Source organism: Erithacus rubecula, assembly GCF_903797595.1.
Source record: "Erithacus rubecula genome assembly, chromosome: W".
NCBI classification, from domain to species: Eukaryota; Metazoa; Chordata; class Aves; order Passeriformes; family Muscicapidae; genus Erithacus; species Erithacus rubecula.
The window spans coordinates 2,679,584-2,707,583 of NC_136690.1; the positions used below are offsets into that span (position 1 = coordinate 2,679,584).

Here is a 28,000-nt window from a genome sequence, read left to right on the forward strand (position 1 = left end):
CACAAGACTAGGTGGAAACTGGCTATTTTATTTAAAAGGTACACTCTATTAGGAAGCGCTGAAGCTGGTAGCTCAGTACAGGCAAAGCTACCACACTGCCAGGTCAAAAAAGTAGCAAGACTGAGTGAGAGTATATTTCAAATAGGCACACTTGTACACAATACATGCATACAAAGCCAGTCACACAGAGCAATACATAAAAATACAGCAGCACTGTATCACATCCAGTACTAATGGCCTGTTCCTCTCTCTGGCTAATGAGGATGAAAGCTCATTAATGGAAAATACATACATATGCACAATAAGAATCCCTCCAGTAGCTAGCTCATGTCCTGGGGTGATTTTATGATGCTATTGTATACCTAAGTCGTCTGTTTAGCCCAGAAATAAGTTTTGTGCCTTTAAAATTAGATCCAAGAGCAAAGGGGGAGGGGGGGGGGGGGGGGCAGGGAAGGAAAAGCGGTGTAATTTTTTCACGGCTGTATTCAAAAACATAGAGATAAGAGCTCCAGTTCTCTCTCTCGGTGCGTGTTACCTGCAGCACGGACAATGGGAGAGAGTTCACTGTTGCTTTTAGTTAGTTTTTTTAGCTAGCTGAGGCAGATAAGTTCCCCAGACTGTAGTTCCAGAACATTTGCAGTAAATCAATAACATCACTGTGTGAAGGAACACGGCAGCAAAAATATTTTGGGGAAAAAAGAGCAAATTATCTAAATTCTCCTAAAAGCTGGTTTTGCCATCAAAAAGAGTAAAGTTCAAGGACCTGCTCAAAAGATCCAGTTCCTAATAGTGAAGTGGCAAGATAGACAACGTCAAATTCCCACCAACGCCATCAACAACATCACATCTCCGCCAACCAACAAAAAAGAAACACAAGCTTTCCCTAAATGCCATAGGCTTTTAGAAAATGCATATTCCTGAACACAGCCAAATTGTGAGCCCTCTTGACCTAGTTACCCACAAAAAACCACTTTCCAGTGGGGTCCTGAACAACAGCAAGCCTTTACCCAAATTACGCAAAAGATCGCTCATGCAGTAGCCCTTGGCCCAATCAGGACAGGACCAAATGTAAAGAATTTGCTCTACTCTGCAACCAAAAGCCATAGTCTGTCCTGGAGCCTTTGGCAGAAGGTGCCTAGTGAGACTCAAAGCCAACCACTGGAATTCTAGAATCGAAGTTACAGAGAATCTAAAGCCAACTACATCCCAAGAGAAAAGAAAATTTTAGCAGCCTATGAAGGAGTCCAGGCCACTTCAGTGGCAATAGACACTGAAACACAACTCTTCCTAGCACCCCAACTACCAGTGCTGGGGTGGATGTTCAAAGTGAAAGTTCCCTCTACCCACCACGCCACCAACACCACATGGAGCAAGTGGACTGTGCTCATCACACAATGCAACCATATTGAAAAATTAAATCGCTCTAAAATTTTAGAAATAACTACAAACTGGCCTGAAAGTAAAAACTTTGGTCTCACTGATGAAAAGAAACAAAAGCAAGTGACACGTGCTGAAGAAGCTTCACCTTACAACCAACTGCCAACAAAAGAATCACTCTACGCTCTTTTTACTGATGGTTTTTGTTGCATCGTAAAGATGAAACAAAAGTGGAAAGCAGCCGTATGGAGCCCAACACAACAAGCTGCAGAAGCTACTGAAAGAAAAGGTAGATCAAGCCAACTTGCTGAACTCAAAGCTGTTCAACTAACCCTAGACATTGCTGAAAGAAACATGTGGCCAAAACTCTACCTCTATACAGATTTATAGATGGCAGCCAATGCTCTGTGAAAATAGCTAGAGAAGTGGAAAAAAACTAATTGACAGCATAAGAGAAAACCAATCTGGGCGGCTAGAGAGTGGAAAGACATCGCTGCCCAAATAGAAAAACCATCTATGAAAGTCCACCATGTAAATGCTCATGTCCCCAAGAGTAGGGCTAATGAAGAACACAAAAATAACAAACAGGTTAATCAAACTACAAAGATAGAAGTATCAAAGACAGACTTAAATTGGTAACACAAAGAAAAATTATTCCTAGCTTGATAAGCTCATGATGCCTCAGGTCATCAAAGTAAAAATGCCACCTATAAGTGGGCACAAGACTGAGGAGTGAATTTAACCATAGACAGTATTTCTCAAGTTATCCATGACTGTGAGATGTGTGCTGCAATCAAGCAGGCCAAGCAAGTAAAACCCCTATAATATGGTGGGCAGTAGTCCAAATATAAATATAGAGAGGTGTGACAAACTGACTACATCACACTGCCCCTGATATGCTAAGGTAAGCACTACGTGTTCACAATGGTAGAAGCCACCACAAAATGGTTAGAGACTTACCCTGTGCCTCATGCTACAGCCCATAACACTATCCCAAGTCTTAAAAAGCAAGTCCTTTGGAGACGTAATACCCCTGATAAGATAGAATCAGACAAGACTCATTTTAAGAACAGCCTTATCAACACCTGGACTAAGGAACATGGCATTAAATGGGTATACCATATCCCCTACCATGCACCAACTGCAAACAAAGTAGAGAAGTACAATGAACTGTTAAAAGCCACCTTAAAAGCATTGGGTGGGGGATCCTTTAAAAATTAGGAGCAACATCTAGCAAAAGCCACCTAATTAATTAAAACCCAAAATTCCACCAATCAAGCAAGCCTTGCCCAATCTAAGCCCCTGCATACAGTAAACAAAGTCCCAATGATACATATCAGAGGTCTGTTAGGGAAGACTATTTAAAACAATTCTGCCTTGAATACAAACAAACCTATTCATGTAGTTGTCTTTGCTCAAAGACCAAGCTGCACATGGTGAATAATGCAGAAAAATGGAACAACGCAACATGTACCTCAAGGAAATCTGATTGTTGGATATAAACCATATGTAAATATCATGGTTTGCTAAATATCATTGCCCTTATCTGTATATAACTGTGACAGAGGAGGTATGACTGACACCAAAGAAGTTTCTAAGCATCAGCCCCTTATTAGCTTATCAACTCTCATACCTTTTCTCTGTACCCTTTCCATGGGCAGCTCCATGCAACACGGACTTCTCTCTTCATTCTGCAGGACCAAATAACTCCATCCTGACCCTAGCATGACTGCCTAACCCTTTCTGTTGCTTACACAGCCACCTGACCCTTCCTCCTCACAGCACAGCCAGCAGACTCCAACTGCCCTCTTGACCAGCTAACCCACTCTTATAACACCCATCTTCATTGGACATAGCTGTGCCCTACTAAGGGCAAGGCTGTTCCCACTCTTTGGTAATTAGTACAGCTACAATATATCAGGGGTAAGATTGCCTTCAGCACTATCGCTATTCTCTTCTAATCCATTCTCCCACATAACTGTGTACTGTGTATATATATATATGTACATGTATAAATGTATGTGTGTGCAGAGTTAGAATATATATTAGTTTTGGTAGTAAGCTGATGATATGGGGATAAGGGGCAGAATGTCCTAAGGTGACTTTATGATGCTGAATTGTATCCCCATTCATCTGTTTAGCCCAGAAATAAGTTTTGTGCCTTTAGATCTAAGAGCAAAGGGGGGAAAAGAGAAAAGCAGTGGAATTTTTTCACGGCTGTATTCAAAAACAGAGATAAGAGCTTCAGCACTCTCTCGGTGCGTGTTGTCTGCAACACAGTGGGAGAGAGCTCCTTTGTTTTTAGATTTTTTAGCTAGCTGAAGCAAAGAAGTTCCCCAGACTGTAGCTTTTCTTTTTCTTGTAACTGATCAGGCTTGCTCTAGACCGAAAACCCAGAAAAACACCGAGAGCTCATGCCTGTGACCCACCGGGGCCCAGGATATGGCATTTTCCAGTACAAGAAAAACTGATAAGAGACTGAGCGAGCCAAGCTACACCCCATGAAAAGGACTCTCTCTAAATCTACCATCTCTTCAGGACAAGGAAAAGTTCCATTGTTTAATATTATTAATTTTCTTATATTTGTAAAAACTTTGCTTGTTAAGTAAATAGATGTTTTTTCCACTTTTCTCAAAAATTTGTCTCATGAGCAGGTGAGGTAAAGGCCCACTTGAATTTACTTTCTAGAAGGATCCTTTTGAAGGTTTCCTCCCAAATTTTGCCATAAACCAAGACAGCCCCATTCCTGGTAACTGGGCATGAGAACTCTCAAAGCCTGCAGCCCCACTCTAGCTGTTGGTACTCAATCATGCATGCGCACATGCAAACACACACATACACTGGGTTCCTCCAGTAACTGGCCTTAGACAGTCTATCCAGTAGCTGGCACCTGAATTCCCTGGTCCAGTTGCCTCACACAGACACATGCATACACAAATAGGTCACTCCAGTGGCTCATCTGGACTTATGGCCTTTCCAATAGCTCTCTCTGAGATCCTCTGGTCTCTCCAGTAACTGCCCCAGACTTACCACGTCTCCAATATCTGGCTCCCAAGCCTCTCATCCTACTTTCTGGCTAGTCCAGCTTGAATTTTACTAGCTATTACACACACCCACACAACTGGAAGACACTCCAGTTGCTGAGACATCAGGCTCAGGAGCCCCTATAATTCCATGATCCCTTCTGCTGGCATTTAGACCACTATGCACATATGCAAAATAAAAAACCTCCTTGTCTAAGACTAGGTGAGGCATTTGATAAGAGAAGACACTGCACTGATCAGGCACGGGGCATGGCCAGACAAGTGTACTGACCAGCAACATGACTGGACATTTTATCCCCTTATCCCTCTATTTTCCCATGCTTATTCCTCTCCAGTCCATCTTAATACCAGCCTTACATTGCCTTAGGGCCTTCCATATACTAAGTTTTGCACAATCCCAAAATGCTCTTCCCCTGCAACCTGGGAGTTCTATATCCCCGAAGGCAGAACACACACACATACCCATTCCCCAGAGTCTGCACAGTAATATAAGGGGAGCCTCTTCTGTTGATTCCTCTCAGCAGGTCTCATGCCCAGTCAGTGGTCTGACTTGCAAAACTAAGGGTTTGTCTGAACCCAAAATAATACAAGTGTATTGAAAAAAAAGTAAAAAATTGTAGTAGAACATAAAATCCCTTATGCCAGATCATTAAAATATTACCCATGTTCTACCTTGAGGAATTCTCAAACATTTCCTTATAATGGAAACATAACTAAGAGAATGCCTTCACAACCACTCCCACTCATCATCACAGATAATCTCTCTTTTCAAGCAGTTAACAAACCCACAGAAACTACAATTGTTTACAAGGAAAAGCAATACTAGGAACATACTATCTTTAAAATGGGAATTGCAATCTTTATATTAAAAAAGCTTCAAGAACTTTAATGCCTACTTCAGTCAAGCTTTAAACTTGTTCCACTCCTCTCCTCAACTTCTTTCTTTAACTCATTAGTGCACATGCTTCCTAGCTATCAGCTTGTACTTTCGCCAAATACACCACCCAAACATCTGCCTGTCATACTACACATCCATCTTGCTTTCTCTTGGTCTCATAAGCAAGGATCATTCCAATAGTTTCATGATTTAGTTTCAAATTTCTTTCCTGTTGGCATACATAGGAAGTATCCAAAATATATTATCCTGTTCCAGTCTTGCATAATTTTTACATGCCGCAGTTGGTGAGGTGACAGTAGCAGCAGCAGCAACTGAGATAAGTCAAGGGGTGAGGGTTAGATTAGGCTGTACAGGGGAGGTCACCAGCTCAGGAACAAATGAGCAGCAGCCTCCTGCAGATCCAGAAGCCCTCAGCAGCCAATCAGATGAAGAGGGGGCGTTGCCAGAAGCATCTGTCTTGATTTGACACTGGCCCAATGCCAGGCACCCACAAAAGCTGCTCGCTCACCCTCCCCTGCCACAGCTGGACAGAGGAGAGAAAAACTTAATGAAGGCTTCATGAGTTAAGAACCAGGAGAAAACATTCCAAGGGCAAAACAGGATCAATTTAGAAGTACAAAGTGAATTTATTACTAACAAAGTCAGGGGAGGATAAAGAGAAGTAAAATAAGCCCCTAAAAACACCTTTTCTTCCCCCAACCCCTCCTTCCTTTCCATCGACAGTGCAGTGAGACAGGGACCGGGGGTCAGTCACCTGAGGTTTTCTTCCACTGTTCAGGGATCAAAGTCCTTCCCCTGTAAGACCATGGGAGACAGCTCCCTGCGAACCTCTATGACATGGATCCACTCTTACTAGCAGCAGTCCTCCTGAAACTGCTGCAGCATGGGTCACTCTTCCACGAGGTGCGGTCCTCCAAGGACAGGCTGCTCCAGCTTGGAAGCAGGGGCCCTCTCTCTCCACCAGGTCTCCCACCAGATCACAGCCTCCTCTAGGCATGCACCCCCTCTGGTGTGGGCTCCTCCACAGGCTGCAAGTGGTTATACATTTCTGCATCCCCCATAGACCCCCATGGGCAGCAGGGGGACAGCCTGCTTCACCACGGTCATCACCACAGCCTGAAGAGGAATCTCAGCTCTGGTGCCCACCTCCTGCCCCTCCTTCTTCACTGACCTCGGTGCCTACATAGTTGTTTCCCTCACATATTCTCACCTCCTTCCCTGGCTAGAAAATTACAACTGTGTGCCCAATTTTGTTTTGATTTTCTTCTTAAATGTGTTATCACACAGGCATTACCATCATCTCTAATTGGCCCAGGTTTGGCCAGCAGCATGTCCATCTTCAGAGTCATCAGGGATTGGCTCTACCAGACATGGTGAAAGCTTCTAGCAGCTTCTCACAGAAGCCACCTCTGTGGCCCCCCCCACTACTAAAAACCAGGCTGTGCAAAACCAACACAGCATCCAAGGGAGATTTAAATGGCTCTAGGGAGCGAGAGCAAATTAGAGCACAGCAAACAGGTGTGGACAAACAGGGGTATGGCATGCAGTGAAGGCATGTCGCGCAGGAAGGGCTCCTCTGATCATCCAGGAGCAGCCAATAGAGGCAGCAAACAGTCTTGGCAGTTGATGGAGAAGAGCACAAAGAGATCCTTTCATTCCCCAGCCTTATTAGCTGTCTTGGTTTGAAAGACAGGTGTCTGCTAAGGAAGGCAGGAGCCTCCCTTGGAATGGAAAATATGACCCTCTGAATTATTATAATTTTGAAATTAAGGGGCTTTCAGGCAAAGATATGGGAAAACGAATAACAGTTCTTTACTAGTGTGTGTATGTATAACAAAGTAAACAACAACAATGGTAACAACAAACAGGAGCAGAAAGCCCAATAAACAGTGCCTTCCCGCTGTTAAAGAAAGCACTTTCCCCTGTGGTGTAATTATGGTTGTAGCAGGCAAGAGTGCTGACAGGCTCCCAGCCAGGCAGGGCAGGTGCGATGACTCCCCCTCGGCTGTAGGGGGCGCTGTGGCACGAGTCAGGCCGTCTCTTTCTACATGGACAATGGTAGACGGGCTCGGCGGAAGGGATGGAAATGCGGCTTCCTTTACAAACCCCCAGGGGCAGCCGATCCCGATGCCCCCTCTGGATAGCAAAAAACAGCTGTAGCAGGGACCTTGGAGTAGCAAGGTGGAAAGGCAGGGATGAGCAAAGTCTTGGAGTGATAGATGAGATGTATCAGAAATCTGGCAGCTGTAGCTGGAACTGCCGGGCGTCCTGGCAGGACAGGGGGTACAGAGCTACAGCATAGTGAAAACTCGGAACAGGGGCAAAAAAACCCGGCAGGGGCGGGGTCGCGACAGCCTGGCTCCCAAGCAGGGCAGGGAAAAGGCTCCCTTGGAGAGGAAAGGGCTTGGGATCCCGGAGTTTTCCCCCGAGGCACGTGAGCATATGGTGAAAGTCCTTTTTTAGTGAGGTAGGTGTTAATACGGTCCCAGTTCAGTGGCTGCACTCACGAGCAGAGGCTCACCCCACGGCAGAAGAAGCAGGACCGGGCTGGGCTCCGGCGGCGACAGTGAATATTCTCGCAACAGCAGCAGCTCCAACCGTCCTCCTCCGAAGCCGAGCACAAGAGAGCTAGCAGCTGCCCCAGCCCAATTCTCGCACTATCTCTGCCCTTCCCAGAGAAACCCCATGGTAAAAAGACAGAGTAGCCAGCTAAACCCCTCCCCTGAGCTGAGGCCACTTCTTTTGTCTCTTAAGGACCTGGTCGTTACTGTCTCCTAGCAACACATGTGGCAGAAACCTCTTTGAGAGAAAGAAACAAAAGAAAGAATCTTAAACCCCAACATTAGCGTAGGGTGTTGACATGCCATAGAGCCAAATCCCCTGTAGCTGTGGGAGTCACTAACCCAGCCGTGCCAAGAGGCCTCCAGACAGATAGACAGACCTGCTGATGGTAGATGCAGCTCTCCAGGTCACAGGTTGCTGGGAGTGCTTGATGCCTCTGTGTGAGGCTGGGGCAGACAAGCAACTCTTTTGAAGATGTGCTGTGGTTGAGGAGCTCTGTCACCAGGTGAAAGAGTACAGGAGGAACTGAACAGGCTACATAGTATTCGAGTGAAAAAGCAAGAGATTGAACGGTTATTTTCAGAGACGCTACAGTCTCAAGACTCCCAGGAGTCTCAAGCCCCCATTGTAGTGGAGAAGCAGGTGGACTCAAAACCCTGCAGGGCAATTAGTCAAGGGTCTGTAAAAGACGAAGGCTGGAAACAGGTTGCATGTACCAGAAGGAAGGTTCCTCCTTCTCAGAATTTGAGAAGTAGGACTGGCATTTCCTACAACAGTTATGAGGCCCTGGAACTAGAAAGGCCAGACAACTGATGAGGCAGGCAAAGGTCCTTTTGGAATAGAGGGGTCTCCTAAAGCAACTCCACCTGTATACACATCATGACCTCCTCTGTTAAGAGGAGTAGTTGTAATAAGAGACTCCCTTCTAAGTGAAAGGAATGTTACATTTGTCTTTACAAACAAGCTGTAGATCTGCTAGTAGATAAAGTTAGCACCTAGAGATAAAAGAAACAATTGGATGGATTCCACTGATTGATGAATGGAAAACGATATTTGCCATTACAAACTGTAGGCTCGCTGATAAATGAAATTGGATATCGGAAGATGAAAGAAGCAACAGGGGGAAAACTATGAATTGTATAAGAATTAAAAATTAAAAGTAAGGGTTATACATTAGAAGGGAATGTCAGGTGTCAGGCGTTCCAGGAAGTCTGTACCTCTCAAGTACCTCAGCCAATGGGGCAAGAGAGAGGGAAATGCGGCCGGGAAATTAGGATAAAAAGGGAGGCTGTGTCCTCCAAAAATTAGAGATCCCAGGGGAATTCCCCATGGCCTCTCCATTTATTCGAATAAAGCAAAAAGGACTCCTCTGTCTCCTTTTTGGACATAAACCTCTGGTGTTTGTGGATTAATTTCCCTTACATAAAGGGAATGGAGGACCCGACATGCAGACCCAACTCAACTCACAGAAGTCTGCAGTCTCCCAGGGGCTTGGATAAGGGACATTTCTGGAAAAGCTTCTAGTCTAGTAAGGCCCTCTGATTACTATCCTCTATTGGTTGTTCAAGCCAGCAGTGACAAAATAACAAAGGGAAGTCTGAGGGCAACCAAAAGAGACTTTGGGGCCCTGTGGCAATTGGTAGAAGGATCAAGGAGCACAGACAGCGATTTCCTCAAATCTTCTGGTAACAAGGAATATTATTGATAGGAATATGCAGATCCATCAGGTCACTGTGTAGCTCCGAGGTTGGTGTCAGCAGAAAAATTTTGGGGTTTTTGATCATAGGATGATCTACTCAACACCAGATCTACTGACCTGGTAGAATACACCTTTCTCAGAGGGGGAAAAAGAGGTCTAGCAGGGCTCATTGATAAATCTTTAAACTAGATTGGAAGGGGAAAAGGGACAAAACCAGGCTTGCCAGTGCTGAGTGATGGGACAGCGTGCCAAAACTTGAGGAAACAAGCATTAATGGGATCCCTCAATCTACTTCACAAGGTGTGGGCTATAATGTACCACACCTGAAATGTATCATAGGTAAAGAAATTATAAAATAAATGCCTCATAAAATCAGGCCTGTTCTGCTAAATTAAAGCTAGCCTGTCACTTCTTCCAAGTGTAGCTTGCAAGTCCCAGGCAAAAGTAAATCTTGGAAATGAGTTTAACACAACCTATTCTTCATGAAGAAAACAAGTCTGCATCTGGGTAAACAATGGATCTGTCCCATGAGAACCAGTGAAGAAAATATGTAAACAATTCAAGAATAGAGAGATTTGATGGACAAGTAAAATACCTTTTACTAACCAATAGAGTAATTGGCAAGAAAGCTATTAACCAATTAAAGTTGCACACAAGATCTGTAAAAACTGTATAAAAATTCATTATGTGAATAAAGACTTGGCTTTTCTGCATGAAGAAAATGGATTCTCAGCTGATTGATTACATCAGAAATGCTTCTATACCATTGCACACAGCATGAGGAACAAACAAGAGGACCTCAAAACTTTGGCCTAGTCCCAGAGATTTGACATCACTGGCATAAGTGAAACTTGGTAGGATGAGTCCTGTGACTGGAGTGCCCTGTTGGACAGTTCCAGTTTCTTTAGGAGGAATAGGTAGGTCAGGTCAGGCAGGGGGTGGCACTCTATGTAACAGACTAGCATGTATGGAGCTCACAGCTGGCAATGGCACAGTTGAGAGCCTCTGGGTAAGAATCAAGGGATGAAAAAGTAAAGCAGATGTCATTGTGGGAGTCTACTACAGACCTCCTAGACAGGACAATGACAGTGAAGAATTATTCTTTAAGCAACTAAGGGACAATTCCAAGTAAACTGCCCTTGTCCTTATGGGGGCTTCAACTTAACAGAAATTAACTGGGAGCATCACACAACCCAGGCCAGGAGATTTCTCTAAAACCTGGATGACAACTTCATGGAACAGGTCCTAAGGAAGCCACCTTGGAAAGATGCCCTCCTTGATCTACTGCTTGTCAACAGATTGGATCTTGTGAGTGAAGTGATTGGCAGCCATGTTGGCCACAGCAATCACAAAGCAATCGATTTTAAAATCTCTGGTGACAGGAAGAAAAGTGCCAGCAAAACCTCAACCCTGGACACAAGGAGAGCAGACTTCAGGCTGCTCAGGAAGCTAGCGAGTAAGGTCCCCTGGGAAAATGCTTTTACAGATGCTAGGGTCCATCAGTGCTGGTCACTTTTTAAATGCCACATCCTAAGGGCAAAGGAGCAGGCAATTCCCAAATGTTGGAAGTCAAGCAGGTGAGGCAGAAGGCCAGCTTGGCTGAACAGGAATCTTCTCTTAGAAATAAGGCAAAAGAGGAATGTGTATGGCTAGTGGAAGCAAGGTCAAGTGACAAAAGAAGAATACAGAGATGCTGCTCATTTGGATTGGAAGGGAACTTTAAAGATCATCTAGTCCAATCCCCTCTAAAACAAACGGACATCTGTTGTTGGTTGCTCCCTCCTCACATGGGGCTCCAATTGACAGTAGACTCACAACTAACACATGCACCAGTCCCTTATTATTTTAAAACTCGCATACCTGCTCTCTGTAAGCTTCCCAGACAGCTCCACACAACATTGACTCCTCTCTTCCTTCTACCTCCTTCTTCCCTCTGTATAACCACCCAACCCTTCCTCCTCACAGCACAGCCAACAAAAAACAACTAACTCTTGCTCTAACCCACCCTTTTATAACACCCATCCTCATTGGACATAGCTGTGACCTACTAAGGGCAAGGCTGTTCCCACTCTTTGGTAATTAGTACAGCTGCAAATTATCAGGGGTGAGATTGCCTTGAGTACTATTTTTATTTTATTACAATCCATCCTCCTACAGACATCCTTGACTAGATGAGGTTGCTCAGAGCCCCATCCAATCTAACATTGAATGTTTCCAAGAATGGAGAAACATTTGAATATACCCTCTTTTAGTTTAAAACCATTACCCCTTGTCCTATTGAAAAAGGCCCTGATAAAAAGGCTGTCTGTCTTTCTTATAAGTCCCACTTGAAAGACCAGAATAAGGCCTCCCCAGAGCCCAGCCTAAACAACCCCAACTGTTTCAGCCTTTCCTAATAGGAGAGGTGCTCCAGCCTTCTGAACACTTTTGTGGCCCTCCTCTGGACCCACTCTAAGAGGTCCATGTCTTATACTGAGGACTCCAGAGCTGGATACAGCACTGCAAGTGGGGCCTCAGCAGAGCAGAGACAGAACTACCTCCCTTAACCTGCTGGCCACATTGCTTTGGATGCAGCATGACATGCCTGGTTTCCAGGCTGCAAGTTCACACTGCCAGCTCATGTCCAGCCTCTCATCCATCAGCACTCCCAAGTCCTTGTTGGCAGAGCTGCTCTCAATCTGTTCATCCTCCTGCCTGGACTGATACCAGGGATTGCCCCAACCCAGGTGCAGAACCTTGCACTTGGCCTTGTTGAACCTCATGAAGTTCATATATGACCACTTCTTGAGCTTGTCCAGATCCCTCTGGATGGAATCCGATCCCTCTGGATGGAATCCAATCCCTCACGCATGTCAACCACACCACATGTCCATGTCCATCTTGTATTAGGGAGCCCAGAACTGGCCATGAGATCGCACCTGGAGTCCCAGATGCTGGTGCATTGGGTTTGTGTGGACAGGTTTTGGTAGCAGGGGGCTACAGGGGTGGGTTGTGTGAAGATGCCAGAAGCTTCCATTATTTCCAATAGAGCCAATGCCAGCCCGCTCTAAGACGGACCTTGCCAAGGCCAAGCCAATCAGAGATGGTAATAATGCCTATGTGATAACATATTTAAGAAGAAAAAAGAAAAAGTTATTGCACAGGATTGCAGCCAGAGAAGAGCAGATTGAGAATATGTGAGAGGAACAACCAAGGTCAGTGGAAAAGGAAGGGGAGGAGGTGCTCCAGACACTGGAGCTGTGATTCTCCTGCAGCCCATGGTGAAAACCATCATGAAGCAGCTGTGCCCCAGCAGCCCATGGAGATCCATGGGGATGCAGTTACATCTGCAACCCCTGGAGGAGACCCATGCTGGAGCAGCTGAATGCCTGAGAAGATGCTATGAACCCATGGTAGGCCTGTGCTGGAGCAGTGTCGTAGCAGGGACCTGCAGACCCATGGAGGTAGGAGCCCACGCTAGAGCAAGTTTCATGGTAGGTGCTTTTAAGATTTGTTTTACTTCTCATTATCCTGTTCTGATTTTGACCGGTAATAAATTTAGTAATTTCCCCAAGTCAAGTTTTACCCATGATGGTAATTGGTGAGTGATCTCTTCCTGTCCTTATCTCAACTCATTAACCTTTTGTTATATTTTCCTACCCCTGCCCAACTGAGGGGAGTAATAGAGTGGCTTTGGTGGATGCCTGACATCCAGCCAGGGTCAAACCACCACAGCTTAATAGAAGGAAACCATCTCTTCCCTCGAGCTGCTACTACACTTGCTGAAACAGCCCAGTATTTGATAGACCTTCACTAGAAGGACATAGTGCTGTCTCATATTCAGTTTATCCTCCAGGATCTTCATGTCCTTTTCTGCAAAGCTGCTTTCTAGCTAGTTGGTGCTCAGCCTGAACTAGTGTGGGGTGTTTACCTCCACAGGTGCAGGATTTGGTATTTGTCTTTGTTGAACTGCATGAGGTGCCTACCAGAACATTTCTCCAGCCTATTGAGGTCCTTCTGAATAACAGCCCAGCCATATAACATATTGACTGCTTCCTACTATTTGGTCTTATCTGCAAACTCGTAGAGAGAGGACAAAGTTGTGTTATCCAGTTGTTCATAGACATTAAACAGAATTGGCTCCAGTATCCATCTCTAAGAAATACCACTAGTAACTGGCCACCAGTTGGACTTCACATTGCTGATCACAACCCTACAAGTCTAGCAGTCCATCCTAGTTACAGGGATAGGAGGCAGAGTCCAAATTCTACACCCCCTCTACATCATCTTTAGTGGACTGTCTCTTTAAGACCTGCAGCTGAACCAGGACAGCCCAAGCCACTAGCAGTTGCCCCTATTCAAAGAGGAAATCCAAGATCAAATCAGTTCACATGGTGAATGACAAAGGGGAGGAACAACCTTCACAACCAGTGGAAGATACAATCATTGAATCCATGTCCCTGTGTGAGCTGCATAAAGAGTTCACCCTGAGTTCAAATTGACCTGGCTGCTCCAAATCTGGGATGCCACAGCCAACGATACAAACTTAGATGGTAGGAAAGTCAGGCAACTGGGGATCCCTGTCCTGGGATGTGGTTATTGACCAGAAGATTGGAAGAAAGCAAGAAAATCAGCCTCTGGAGGCAACTCCTGTTAAATGAGGAAAATATACCTTTGCAGAGAAGACTTCTGTGCAGCAAGACCAGTCAAGCACTATGGAGTAAGGTATCCAGTGCCCAAGAGAAATAGCTGTGATGGAGATAATTTTTTCAGATGATGCGCAACTCCCTAAAAGTCTGGACTGCATCCAGTGTACATCACACATGTGGCAGAAATTTGTACGGCTTGGGTCAAAGATATAATCCCACTACTTAGCATCACTGCAGTGGAAGGAGGAAGAAGACAGAGTGCTTTGGCTATCAAACTCTGGATCTATGAAGACACTATTTGCCATCCCATTACAGGCCCATGTCTCAGCCACGGAAACAGAACTGGCCAAGCATGTCCAGAACTGGGAAGAAAAAAATGAAGAGGGCCACCAGAAACTCTTGGAGGAGTTTAAGGAAGAAACTTTCCATGTCTCGCCAATACAGACCAGAGTCTCTGCTATTAGGAGCAGGAACCCCCAGGCCAGGGAGAGAGGTAATCTGTGGTTTTACCTGCATGACCATGGAGAAGACACAAGGAGATGGGATGGAAAACCCACCTCTGCCCTAGCAGCAGGGGTACATGAGTTGAAAGGAGGAACAACTACCAGAGGAAACTCATCAATGATAAATGCTGCTCCAGTCTCCCATGGACACACCCCTAGGCACAAGAGAAAGAATGATGTCATGTCCAATCCTCTAGAAGGGACCTCCAGGTCATATTTACAGGGAAGGAGCAATGAGTACCATAATTAGAACTAGAGGGGCCTTGCCTCTCGCCAGGTAAAGTGACAATTGGATCTATCGGACTGTGTGGATCCGATGGCCTGGCGCATCAGACCCACAAGTGTATAAGGCTCCAGTTAACACCAGCACACAATGTACCCTGACATCATCAAGACATGTAGGGACAGAATTAATCTCCATCCTGTTGTGACTGGTCCAGAGACCCCATGCATCCTTGGCATAGATTACCTCAGAATCGGGTATTTCAAAGACCCAAAAAGATACCGTTGGGCTTTTGGGATAGCTGCTGTGCAGACAGAAGAAATGAGATCTTGCCTAGTCTCTCAGAAGACCTTTCCACTGTGGGACTGCTGAGGATTGAAGAACAACAGGTTCCAATTCCTACTGCAACAGTGCATCGTTAGCAATACTGCACCAAAGGAGATTCTGTGATTCCTATCCATAACATGATTTGTGAACTGGAGAGCCAGAGAGTGGTCAGCAAGACTCACTTGACCTTTAATAGTCCTATATGTCCAGTGCATAAGTCCAATGGAGACTGACAGTAGAGTATTGTGGCCTGAACAAAGTCACACCACCACTAAGTGCTGCTGTGCTGGACATGCTCAAACTTCAGTACAAGCTTGAGTCCAAGGCAGCAAAGTGGTGCCACCATCGACATTGCAAATGTATTTTTCTCCATTCCTTTGGCAGCAGAGTGCAGGCCACAGTTTGTTTTCACCTGAAGAGGCGTACAGTACACCTAGAACCGACTGCCCCAGGTGTAGAAACACAGTCCCACTATTTGCCATGGACTAATCCAGGCTGCACTGGAAAAGGGTGAGGCTCCAGAACAGTTGCAGTACATTGATGATGTCATTATATGGGGGAATATAGCAGAGGAAGTTTTGAAGAAAAGTACAACTGTAAGCCCTCTCTGTTTTGTGACATGGAAGAAAAATTATTTCAAATGGGGCCCTGAACAACAACAGCCTTTTGAACAAATTAAACAGGAGATTGCTCATGCAATAGCCCTTGGACCAGTCAAGATGGGACAGGATGTGAAGAATATTCTCTACACTGCAGCTGGGGAGAATGGTCCTTTCTGGAGCCTCTGGCAGAAAGTATCAGAAGAGAATCAAGGAAAACCCCTGGGGTTCTGGAATTGGAGATACAAAGGATCCACAGCCTGTTACACCCCAACTGCATTTAGTGAAAGCCACCAGGTTAGTTAATGCTAGAGGCACTACCAATTGAGCTGGCTCTGCCTAATCAGAAACCCTGCATACAGCAGATGCAGATAAAGTCCCTGTGGCGCATGAGAAATACGTTAGGAAAGAGTATGGATTAGTCCTGCCTCAAGCAAAGGCAAACTCATGTGCGGGATTCTTTTTGCTCAAGGACCAGGCTACACTTGGTGGGTAATGCAGAAGGAGGGGGAAACACGATGAGTACCTCAAAGGGATTTGATTTTGCATGAGAACCCTCTGTAATGTTGCATTGCCTATATAATACTGGTTGTTGAATGATATTGTGTTTTGGGGTGATTTTATAATACTGTATCCCCTATCATCTGCTTTATGCCCAGACATGGATCCTGTAACTTTAAGCTAGGTGGGGGAGAGGGGGGGAAACCAGGGGAATTCTTTCTGTGGTTTGTCTTCAAACACGCATCCTCCCCCATTCTTTCCCAGCAGAGACAAGGAGAGTTAATTGCTTTGCTTTTAGCTAGCTTCTTTTTTGTTAGCTGAGGCAAGAAGCTTTCCCAGGACTGCATACAGTTTCTCCGGTAATTTCTGTGGCTTTTTCTGGAACTGTTCAGCTTTGCTCTGGTCCAAGAATAGACCATCGACGGGAGATGGCAGGAAGGCCCTAGGATGCCGTATTCTGGCTCAGGACCTCAGGAGGAGCCAAGCCACACCTACAGAAAGAATTCTGAATCCACCAGCTTTCTCTGCAGCAAGGTTTTAATGTTTAACATTTTAGTTTTTTCCCATGCCCGCATGCACTCTATGTGTGTGTGTGTTAAATAGACAGTTTTTTTCACTTTCCTCCAAGAAATTCCTTTTGTATCAGTGGTGGGGAAGGGAATGCCAAAACCTGCCTTCTTTAGAGGAGACATTCATTTCAGGACGTTTTCTCCTAAACTTGTCTCAAACTGAGACATACTACCACTGTATACCATAAACACCAGTCAGGGACAAAATGAACTCAACCCAAATCTTGAGGGATGGTCAGTGACTACTGAAATACCTGTGCTTGTGTATATTTTATATATATATATATATGCATATAGTTTAAGAGGTATTCATTTGAGCATGACATAGATGTTATAGAATAAGGGGTAGAATATGTTCTAGTTACAGAGATAGGAGGCAGAGTCCAAATTGTGTATTCTACACCCCCTTACATCATCTTTAGTTGACTGTCTCTAAGACCTACAGACAGAAATGAAAGGTCAGCCATTTTTGCTGCTGCACAGGCAGAAAAGAGCATGTGGGACCAGGAGTTAGGACCACATGACTGATAGGCACCAGGAGAGGAATAGCCTGTCACACCACCACTGCCGGGGCCACCACAGCTGCCATTGGGGGCTGCTTGCAGCTTTTGCCAGCCACTGCCATGTGGGAACCCACATCAGCATCTTGGTAGAGTAAATCCTTTCATACCTTCCAGGTTTTATTTTTGCCCTGAGTGGGGGGGAGGGCAGGTTGCTTTTGCTGGTTCTGTAGGTAAACCATTTTCTTCTGTATTGATGTGCTGTTTGCAAGTTTCACCTAAGTAAAATTGTAACTTCTGTTTTAAATCTCTCGCAGTCTTGTTTTCTTTGTTTCCCCCTCCACTGTCATGGAGGAAGGAAGGAGGATGTCAAGCAGTTTGTTGGGTTTTGGGGGTTTTGTTTAAACCATTACACAGTCCAGCTAGTTTTCCACCCATCTTATCATCCACTTCACCAAATTTGTGAGGTAGGCAGACCATGTAAAGTGTTTCTAAAGTCAACATATACCATTTTTCCCCTTGTCCACACAGCCAGTCATGCAAGGAGGGCAATCAGGCACAACTTATCCTTGATAAACCCATGCTGGCTGCTTGTAATCACCTTCTTGCACTTTATATTCTTAGACATGACTTCCAGGAAGATTTGTTCCTTAACTTTTCCAAGGACTGAGGCAAGGCTAACCAGCCTGTAGTTTCTCAGATCCTACTTCTTGAAAATTGAAATGTTTGGGTTTTTTCCTCCCCAAGTCATCCGCCAATCACTATGGCCTTTCAGAGAAGACAGAGTGGGCTCACAATAACATGAGCCAATTTCCTCAGCACCCTCAGGGGCATCTCATATGGTCCCATAGACTTGTAACTCTGCAAGTGGCTTAAGTGGTCTCTAACTTAATCCTTGTCAACTGTGGGCAATATTTCATTCCTGCAGACTGTCACTAGGCTCTGGTACCTGAGAGGCCAGAATGCAGATCTTACCAGTGAAAACCAAGAGTCCTGGTTTCAGATGGAAAAGAGTCCATTTTCTTCTTAGTAGCTACTACAGTGCTGGGTTTTGGATTCAGTATGAGAATAATGTTGATAACACACAGATATTTCAGCTGTTGCCCAGCATCACTCACCTTGAGTCAAGAACTTTGCAGTGTCTCATGCTCTGCCAGTGAGGAGCTGCACAAAAAGCTGGGAGGGAGCACAGCCAAGACAGATGACCTGAACTGGCCAAAGGGATATTCCATAACATAGAGCTGGGAGTGGCTAATCACTGCTTGAGGACTGGCTGGGCATTGGTAAGCAGGTGGTGAGCAATGGTATTGTGCATCACTTGTGTTTCTTGGGTTTTATTTCCCCCCCCCCTCTCTTTTTCATTAATTATTATATTTTATTTCAATTATTAACCTGTTCTTATCTCAACCCACAAGTTTTACCTTTTTTTACTGCCAATTCTCTCCATCCCACTGCAGGGGGAGAGTGAGCAAGCTGCTGTGTGGTGCTTAGTTGCCAGCTGGAGTTTCCCCTTTCTCTTAATTTAAGGCTAATCTTATAGAACACTGATGATTCTTCACAGAATCACACAAGATTCTAAGTTGGAAGGGACCCACAAGGATTATCAAGTCCAATTCTCAAGTGAATGGCCCATAATTAAACCATGACACTAAGGCAAAATGGCATCTAGTACCCAATTACCTCAGCCTTTTACATGTTGATTGAGAAGAAAACCAGGCCTTTTGCTGCCCATGTAACCCTTCCTGCTGTCCTCCACATCCCTCTCTGGTTGCAACTCCAGCTGACCTCAGGCTTTCCTAACTCCATCCCTGCACGCTCAGACAGCAACCTGGGCTCCCCACATCTCTATAAAGACTTTTGATACACTCAAGATCACCCTAGTATTACCATTGGCATCCACATGTATGAGCAAAAAGGGATAGATGAGGCTTTGCTTTTTGCCAGTCCAAATCCAGGTCCCTGACAGGCAACAAGCCACCCAAGACTGCAAGTCAGGCTAGCAGATGAGTGCCTCACTCCCCAAGAGGTTTCCAACCACCATCACCCTCCACTAACTCTGGTGAGTAATCTTTCATAATTCTTTTTTTTTCACTAAAAATTAACATTTAAGTGAAGCTACTATGCTTTTTTAATTAGAGTATGTGTGAAAATCCATCCTCTGAAAATAAAAATCTCATCCACAACAAAAACATTATGCAGCTTCATTTTGAGTCTAATGCTACTAGAAGATACATCATTGCCTACAGCTGGAAAAAAGCAAATTCCTAATTCTGTCAACACCAGACGGCAGCAAATCAACATACTGTAAAGAAAAAATAGAAATACAATTTCATTAGCCTCCAAATCATATTAGGAAATTTCATTACAAGAAGAGAGAATTCACTTTCATTTCTAAAAAACAGAAAAAAACCACATAAAAAGCAAACAAACATCAATTTCTGTATGTCTAGAAACTGAAAACACATTAAGACCACTACTTAGAGTATTTTTATTTGGGGGATAATGACTCCAAAGTAGTTTCCTTAAAATAGTCACTGTGGTTTTATTCTCAACATAAATCCCTTTTAAATGGCTTAGTATGGGATCTCAAATTTAGTAACTGACTAACTGAACAAAACATACACACCAAGTTTCAAAAAATAAAACACTGAACTCAAAATAAAAAAGAGCCTTTTTCTTAAATTTAAGTGATTCTATGCTACAGAGATATTCTTTTATTTGCTGAACTAGCTTTCTGAAAATACAAACTTTATTATACCATTACATTGAAATATACAACACAACATTGTAGTTAATAAATTGTTGCATCAAAACACATGTATCCCACTCCATAGATTGAGACACAAGCAAAGAGCATCAAAATCCAGGTCTCGTGATTCCTAATTGTATACTCAGACCCCAAGGTACAACTACAAAAAGAAAAGGCACAAAATAGTATAATATTATTTCATATTATTTTAACAGGTTGAGGGATCAACAATAGTAACACAAGTTTGACAAATCTACACCAAGACAATTATGATTTCAGTGACCTATTAGAAAAGCTTACAAAATTATTGATAATTAGGAAATTTAAAATATAGCTAGAAATCAAGAAACAGCTACTCTGTCAATTACGCCTTTTATATGATGCAGTCACATTAAAAAAAAAAAATCAGTTATCTAAGATTCCCCTTCATCTTTAAGTCAGTATATTTAAGTCTTGTTCATTTATTCATAGAAACAAGATTTTTTTAATCCAATATTTAGCTAAAGAAATTGGACAACAACTGAGATACAAGTTAGCAGTTTGGACTTAAAAATCTGCTAGGTAGCAAAATAAGACCAAGTAGTTCTGATAAATAACAAGAGTGAATATAGATTTGATTGAGATTCACAACTGAGTAATATGGTAAAAATTGCCTATAGAAGCTAGGATATGAAAATAACAGTCCAGAGATTACAATAATGTCACAAAACAGGAAAAGCATGTATCTGATCTGCATATAAAAGCTAAGAGGAAAAACAATGTTGTAAGTTAGTTCAAAAGAAAGGTCCAGTGTTCTCTTTCTGCAAGCATAGTATGTTTGTACATGTATTGACCACTAGGAAGTAGAAAGGAAATCAGAGGCTGGGGAAGAAAACCTAGATAATAAACAGAGGGGACATGCTAAAAATACAGAAAAAACCCCCCATGAAGTAACAGTACAGAAGGATCTCAGGGAAAGAGATATGACAGCTGAAACACTGAAGAACAAACAGTTCCAGCTTTAAATTTAGAAAAGTTAGTCTATAAGCTCTTGTTTTCTATTGAGTTTAATTCAAATGCCATTATCCTGGTTTCAGCCAGGACAGGGTTAATTTTTTTGCAGCAGCCAGGAGGGGGTGTGGCCAGGACTCTGAGACTTCCAAGGAGAAAGGGTTTCTTCCTTCCAGTCAAAAAACTGGTGGGAGGGAAAGCTGTCAGGCATTGTTTATTTTGAGCTCTTGTTTTTTTGGGGTTTTTTTTGCATGTGAATCACTCTCTCTTTTCTATACTTTTGTTATTAGGATTGTTGCTGTTCCTTTCTTATCTCATTGCTGTTTCCAGTAAATTGTTCTTATCTCAACCCATGATCTTTGCCTTTTGTACCTCCAATTCTCCCCTCCAGCCACCTCCAGAGGGGGCAGGGGGAAAAGGGAGGGGGTATTGAGCAGCAGCATGATTTTAGTGGGAGTACTAAATTGGGAAGTACCATTCCTAAACCACAATGGCCATTCAAAAGACTTGTTTTTGCTTAGTAGATTTATGAGCAATCCGAAATAATCAAATTCCCTTGAGGAAATGCTCACTCTCACAAGAAATGGACCTCTGGTAGTTAGCACCTTTTTTAAAAATATGAGATGCACATAAAATGTGACTCAATATCCAGGTGGAAACCAGTAACAAGTGGTGTCCCTCAGGGATCTTTATTGGGACCAATATTGTTTAATATCTTCATTAATAACATTGATACTGGGACTGAGTGCACCCTCTGTAAGTTTACAGATGACACCAAGTTGAGTCATGCAGTTGATTCCCTAGAGGGGAGGGATGATCTTGAGAGGCTTGAGGAGTTGGCCTATGTAATCCTCATGAAGTCCAACAAGGCCAAATGCAAGGTTCTGCACCTGGGTCAGGGCAACCCCCAGGATCAATACAAGCTGGGAAATAAATGGATTGAGAGCAATACTGCAGAGGATTTGAGGGTACTACTGGATAAAAAATTGGACACGAGCTAGTAGCATGTGCTTGCAGCTCAAAAAGCCAACTGTATCCTGGGCTGCATTAAAAGAAGCCTGGCCAGAGGGCTAAGGGAAATTATTCTTCCCCGCTGCTCTGCTCTTTTGAGACCCCACCTGGAGTACTGTGTCCAGCTCTGCGGTCCTCAGTAAAAGACAGACATGCACCTGTTAGATGAGGTCCAAGAGGGCCACAAAAATGTTCAGAGGGCTGGTTCTATGAAGAAAGGCTGAGAGAGTTGAGATAGACTTTATAGTGTTATTTTAATAGTTAAAGGGGACTTATAAGAAAGACAGACACTTTTACCAAGGCCTGTAATGACAGAACAAGGAGCAACAGTTTTGAACTGAAAACAGGTGGAAAGACACTGGAACAGGTTGCCCAGAGAGGTTGGAAGGTTGCTCCATCCTTGGAAGTGTTCAGGGTCAGACTGGATGAAGCTTCGAGTAGCCTGATCTAGTGAAAGATGTCCCTGCCCATGGCAGGAGGGTTGGCCTATGTGATCTTTAAGTTTAAAGACCCTTTCCAACCCAAAGTATTCTTTGATTTGATGCTGCATATAAGATGCTCTCACCCATGTGTTATATTCTCATGTTTCCTTTTAAGAATACATGACAGAAACATACATCTATCACCCTACTGTTTTACCACATCAAGACAGCACAGATCTCTAGCCTAAGAAATTAAGCATACACAGACACAAGCTTGATATTCCATCAATTCATTTCAGAGCAATTTTTAAGACGATAGTATTTGGGGAGGCACTCTAGCCTATAAAGTCTACCTGTAACACAAAACTTGCATATTGCTACTTGAAAAAAACTTTTCAACATCTCAGCCCATGGTGGCTCCTGCAGGAGATTCTAAGCATAAATTGTTTACCTCCTATGTACTGCTACACATGGCATAGCAGTAACCACCTTACATCATTGGTAATGTTGCTTTGCAGAACACTCATTCAGAAACAGCTTGGCCCCTCATACCAGCCTCTTGACAATACCAACAGATGTCCAAATCTTTTTAAATCCTGCATTAGCCTGTCAAAGAGGGGTATGGTATAGCAAAGGTCCTAACATAGCAGTTGTAATATTGACCACAGAATGTATTCTATAAAAATAGCTCAAACTTTTTCAAGTTAGAGCTAACAAACATGTCGGCTTTTCTTCTGCAGCATTTGCAGAGGCCTTAGAACAACCACAGGTAGAAAACAAAAGGATTCCCAACTCTACTGCTTATATGCAACTTCTCTAACCTCCCAAATTTTTATTTTTTATTGAACTATATAAATCTAATGATTCAAAGTTATTGCCTCATTTGAGCCAAAAGAAACTAAAGCAGCATAGACTACTATAACTGCATGATTACAGATGAGACTCAAGTCCTTACCATCACAGAAAAAGAATGCAGTCAGCTTCTTGCAGTTTATAGAGGTTTAACACATTATTTTACACAGTTAAAAAAATCAATTTTTTTCAAAAGCATTAATTAACAAACAGCATTTGAGGAAAGAGAACAATGTGTTTGGAGCAAGTTAACATGAAATTCAATACAAGCACCACAAGCAGAAGCCATTAGCTGCTGATCTGATACAGTTATTCAGAAAACATCCATCATAGCACTCCCAACCAATTATTATTTCAAACTGCTGTGTTGAGGTTTTTTAATTCCTGAATAGACTGTCATATTTTTATATATGATTCCCAACAATCCTATCAGAGATGAGCTCTTTATTCAGCTTTCTGGTCACACTGCTTAAATCATTCCTGCTTCCAGGATACAAGAAACAAAGAGTAATTATTCCCACCATTATATAGTATAAAACCCACCCATATATGTGAAAACACCACTTAAATACAATTTCTTCAATACAATGCCATGCACTAAGCCTAATAATTTGTGCTCTGCAGATCCCATTCCTTCAGGCAGCTATCTGAAATGTCTATAGCAACACCTACCAATACTAGTTTGACCCATGAGGGTCACAGAACTACTTTGAGTATAGCCTTTTCTCATAAGGCTCCTATGATAAAGCCAAGTCAGTTTGCAGAAGTGAAAGCCATCCAACTAGCCCTAGAGACTGCTGACAGAGAAAAGTAGCCTGCACTCTATACTGACTCTGGATGGTGGCTAATGCCCTATGGGGGATGGCTGCAGCAATGGAAGATCAGCAATTGGCAACATAGAGGCAAACCCCTCTGGGCTGCTGCATTGTGGCAGGACATTGCTGCACAGGGAGAAAACATGACTCTGAAGGTACATCATGTAGATGCTCATGTGCCCAAAAGCCTTGCCACTGAAGAACATCAAAACAATGAATGGGTAGATAAGGCTGCCAAAATTGAAATACCTCAGGTAGACTTGGACTGGGAGTGGAAGGGTGAGCTATTTATAGCCCAATGGACCCATGAAAGATCAGGGCATCTAGGAAGGGATGCAACATACAGATGGGCTTGTGATTGAGAGGTGGACCTGACCATGGAGGCTATCACACAGGTTATCATGAATATGAAATGTGCTGCAATCAAGCAAGCCACAAACAAAGAACAAACCTAATCACTTGAATAAAACTCTAGAGGTACTTTGACATCTTCAAAAAGGGCTCCAACCTTGAATCAAAGACTGTAAAAGGTATGAGTCAAGCAACTGCTTGTACTCACTTCTGAACTCAGAAATACTTTCTTTCTATAATGTCTCATCTGGTCCTCCCCTGCATACAATAGTCTCCTTCCCTTACACTCTTGACAAGTCAAGACACAACAAAGATATTATGTGGCTATTTAATTTCACAATGTGTGCACTCAAAAAGGGCTGAATTAGGTTTCTCTGCACAATCTAGTTCTGGCACATCCCAACTCCTGAGTACTCAACTTGACAACCTTACTGTTATGAACAGCTTCTTGAATGCAGTAACATTTTTCATATCTCACCAATAAACACAGTAGCAGCAAAAACAAGCATGATTATCTACATTTATACCTTACAACCTTTCCCAAGTTGATACCAGTGAAGTAAACACTAAGGTACACAAAAAGTTCGTTTTTCCATATTGCTTTTCCTCTCAACACAAGTTAATTTTGCTCACTTTGTGTCACTTATTATTGAGCATCAGCTCTTTCTAAAGTTTCTTAGAAGACCTTCTAATCACTCCAGCTCAAATAACTGTCCTTTTTGAAAAGATTTCTATCCTACTATTCCCCTTCCTCACACCCTCCACTCTCTGGATAATTTCTCCAGTTCTATATGCATTCCACTTTTGAAGCTATGCAGCAGTCAATGGTAAAAATCAACAGTTCAATTTATTCTCTCTTTTCCTGTCTCCCAACCAAGTTCTTATCACAACAGGACCTAATTTCTCTCCACAAAGTAAAGAAAGTACCAAGAGATCCTGATTAAAAGTAAGCATATACCTCCATCAGATACTTATTTAAGAGGCCTGAGACACTGGAATTCCAAATTCTCCAGCATTTATCTTCTCAAACACACTCTTCCCCAGCACAAAACTGATTCTGGCAAAACCAAGCCATTTTGACAAAAAAACACAGAGCAGTGATACAATTTATTAACACATCTGAAGCTCACTTTTCTCCTATACCTTATCCTTGCAAGAACAACTTCCATCATCTTACAGATTGAGAACTTTCAGCCAACCACAGACCCTATATCAAGGCAATTTATCCTAACCTTATAACTAATATAAAATTAACAACACATTAAATGAGGAATAAAAGAAAAACATTAAGAAAACTCAAGACAAACCAGGTTCCTATAAAATCTATCACAAAAAGACAACTGTTGCTGCAGCTTTATCTTTTCAGCTTTGATGAGATTTTTCCTTCCTAAGATATTTGTCAACAATGTAACATTACCATCAATGGCTTATTAGAAGATAACTGTTTTCATTTTTAAAAATCTGCAAATTTAAAGGATACCAACATACCCATTTCCAATTTTTTACAAAACCATGCTTAACATTATTTCCATATTTAAATTTCTGCTGATAAGACTAATAAAAACATTAATCCCTGCACTACAAACAAAACATATACCAGAAAAAAAAAAATGAAAACATATCCTCTATCAATCAGGAACACATTTTTTTTAAATTCTCTTTTAAAAAAACATCATACTACTTTTGTGGCTTTAACCAGTGTAATCTAACAAGCTCACATCCTACTACCCTGCTTTAAATCACATACCATGGATAGCTATCACAGCAGCAGTTTACAAAGTATTTTTCCAACAAAGCCACAAAACCTTTTTATTAACCCTTATTTTACTTCTTATTGTTCACATTTGCCTCATTATCTGCATTATCACACACTCTTTGGGAAAAAACCGGAAAACAACCAACAACAGAAAAAAACAGAAACAAAACACAAAAACTCCAAACAAAAACACTAAACCCACACACATCACCAAAAACAAATAACAAACACACAGAGTACACCACATCTTAATCAGAAAAGAAACGAGGATTTAGTACCTTTACTAGAAAAAAGGGCTAGTAGATTTGGTCAAGTCTGGTCTTAGGCAAGCACACACTAACAAAATGCTCTAGCTATACACCAAATAGCCATCATACCAATCCTCCATCTAGAAGTAAGCATTACTCCCAAAACTGAAGTCTCCCAGCACATTGCTTTCAAAACATCAAGAGTAAATAAAGATATCTCAATTCCTTTTAAAAATATTATTTTCACAGCTCTAGGAGAATCAAAATTCTGTATGGAGACAGGTGCTAAATTTAGTTTCTAACAGAGCCAAAAATTATCCTTTCAAGATATAAGGTAGAAATTCTACATAATATTTTTATTAGTGCAATTACTAGTAAAAAGGGGTAGAAAACCAAGCAAATTTATTTACACATAACTCCTCTCTACACTCCTCTTCTTTCATTTTTCTCTCCATTCTCCTCACTTTTTTTATTAATCCTTAACTATCCCCTTCATATACCCATAGTGAAAAAAAACAAACAAACAAAAAAAAATAAACACAACAACAAAAAGAACAAAAGAAAGAAAAATCCACCAAAAAGAAGAACAAGGACAAACACACAAAATACTTCAATGACTTCTACAAAAGCTGCTACTAGATTGGCATGTTTCCTCTCTTTAAATACAAAATTTGAAAAGAATATATTACTTCTTAACCTGACAAAGCTACCAAAATACAAACTACACTCTAACAAAGCACTGTTTTGCCCAATCCCAATACCACAGCCAATTACCTGCAGGAGTTCCTTCTACACCTACCGTGCAACCCCCTCCCCATCTTCATTATACCCAAGTAGACTACACCCCAATCCACTTCTCCTGGATGTCAGGCGACCCTTCTTGCATCACCTCCCTCCAAGCACTGCTCTCCCCAAGCCTTATGCCACACAATCCCTTTTCCTCCTCCTCCTCCGTACCCTAAGAAACCTGAGGGTACTTCCCCTCACAGGGTGCATATCATGCCAAGCTCACCTCCTCTTCTCCTGCACTCCTTTTCCCTTCACATCATGCCATTCAGAACTTCCGGGGCACATCAGCAAGCCACTCTGATGCTCACCCCACACACACCTTCCTCCTTTCCCCCAAAACAGATTCCTTCAGGCCCATTTCTCAGGCTCATCTTTAAAACAGTGAAGTAGGAGAAGTGAAAATAAACAGCTCTTCTGTCTCCTACCCTCTATTATCTGCCTCTGACACACTCCTTATACGAGGCGAAGCAAGGCCCGAGTCGCGTACTAGTGAGGAGTGGCAGAGACCAGGCCCACTTCAAGCTGCGGTAGGCCCTTCAACCTCAGCAAGCACAGGCCTGGTGTGCGTGCTTAGTGGCGATAGAAAA

The 28,000-nt window shown here is 42.8% G+C and overlaps 1 protein-coding gene across 1 annotated transcript in view; it reads right to left on the bottom strand.

Moving 5' to 3' along the window:
* The window catches only part of LOC306814061 (E3 ubiquitin-protein ligase KCMF1-like), a 101,405-nt gene that overhangs the window by 72,855 nt on the left and 550 nt on the right, over positions 1 to 28,000 (bottom strand). The gene's annotated exons all lie outside the window — the stretch shown is intronic.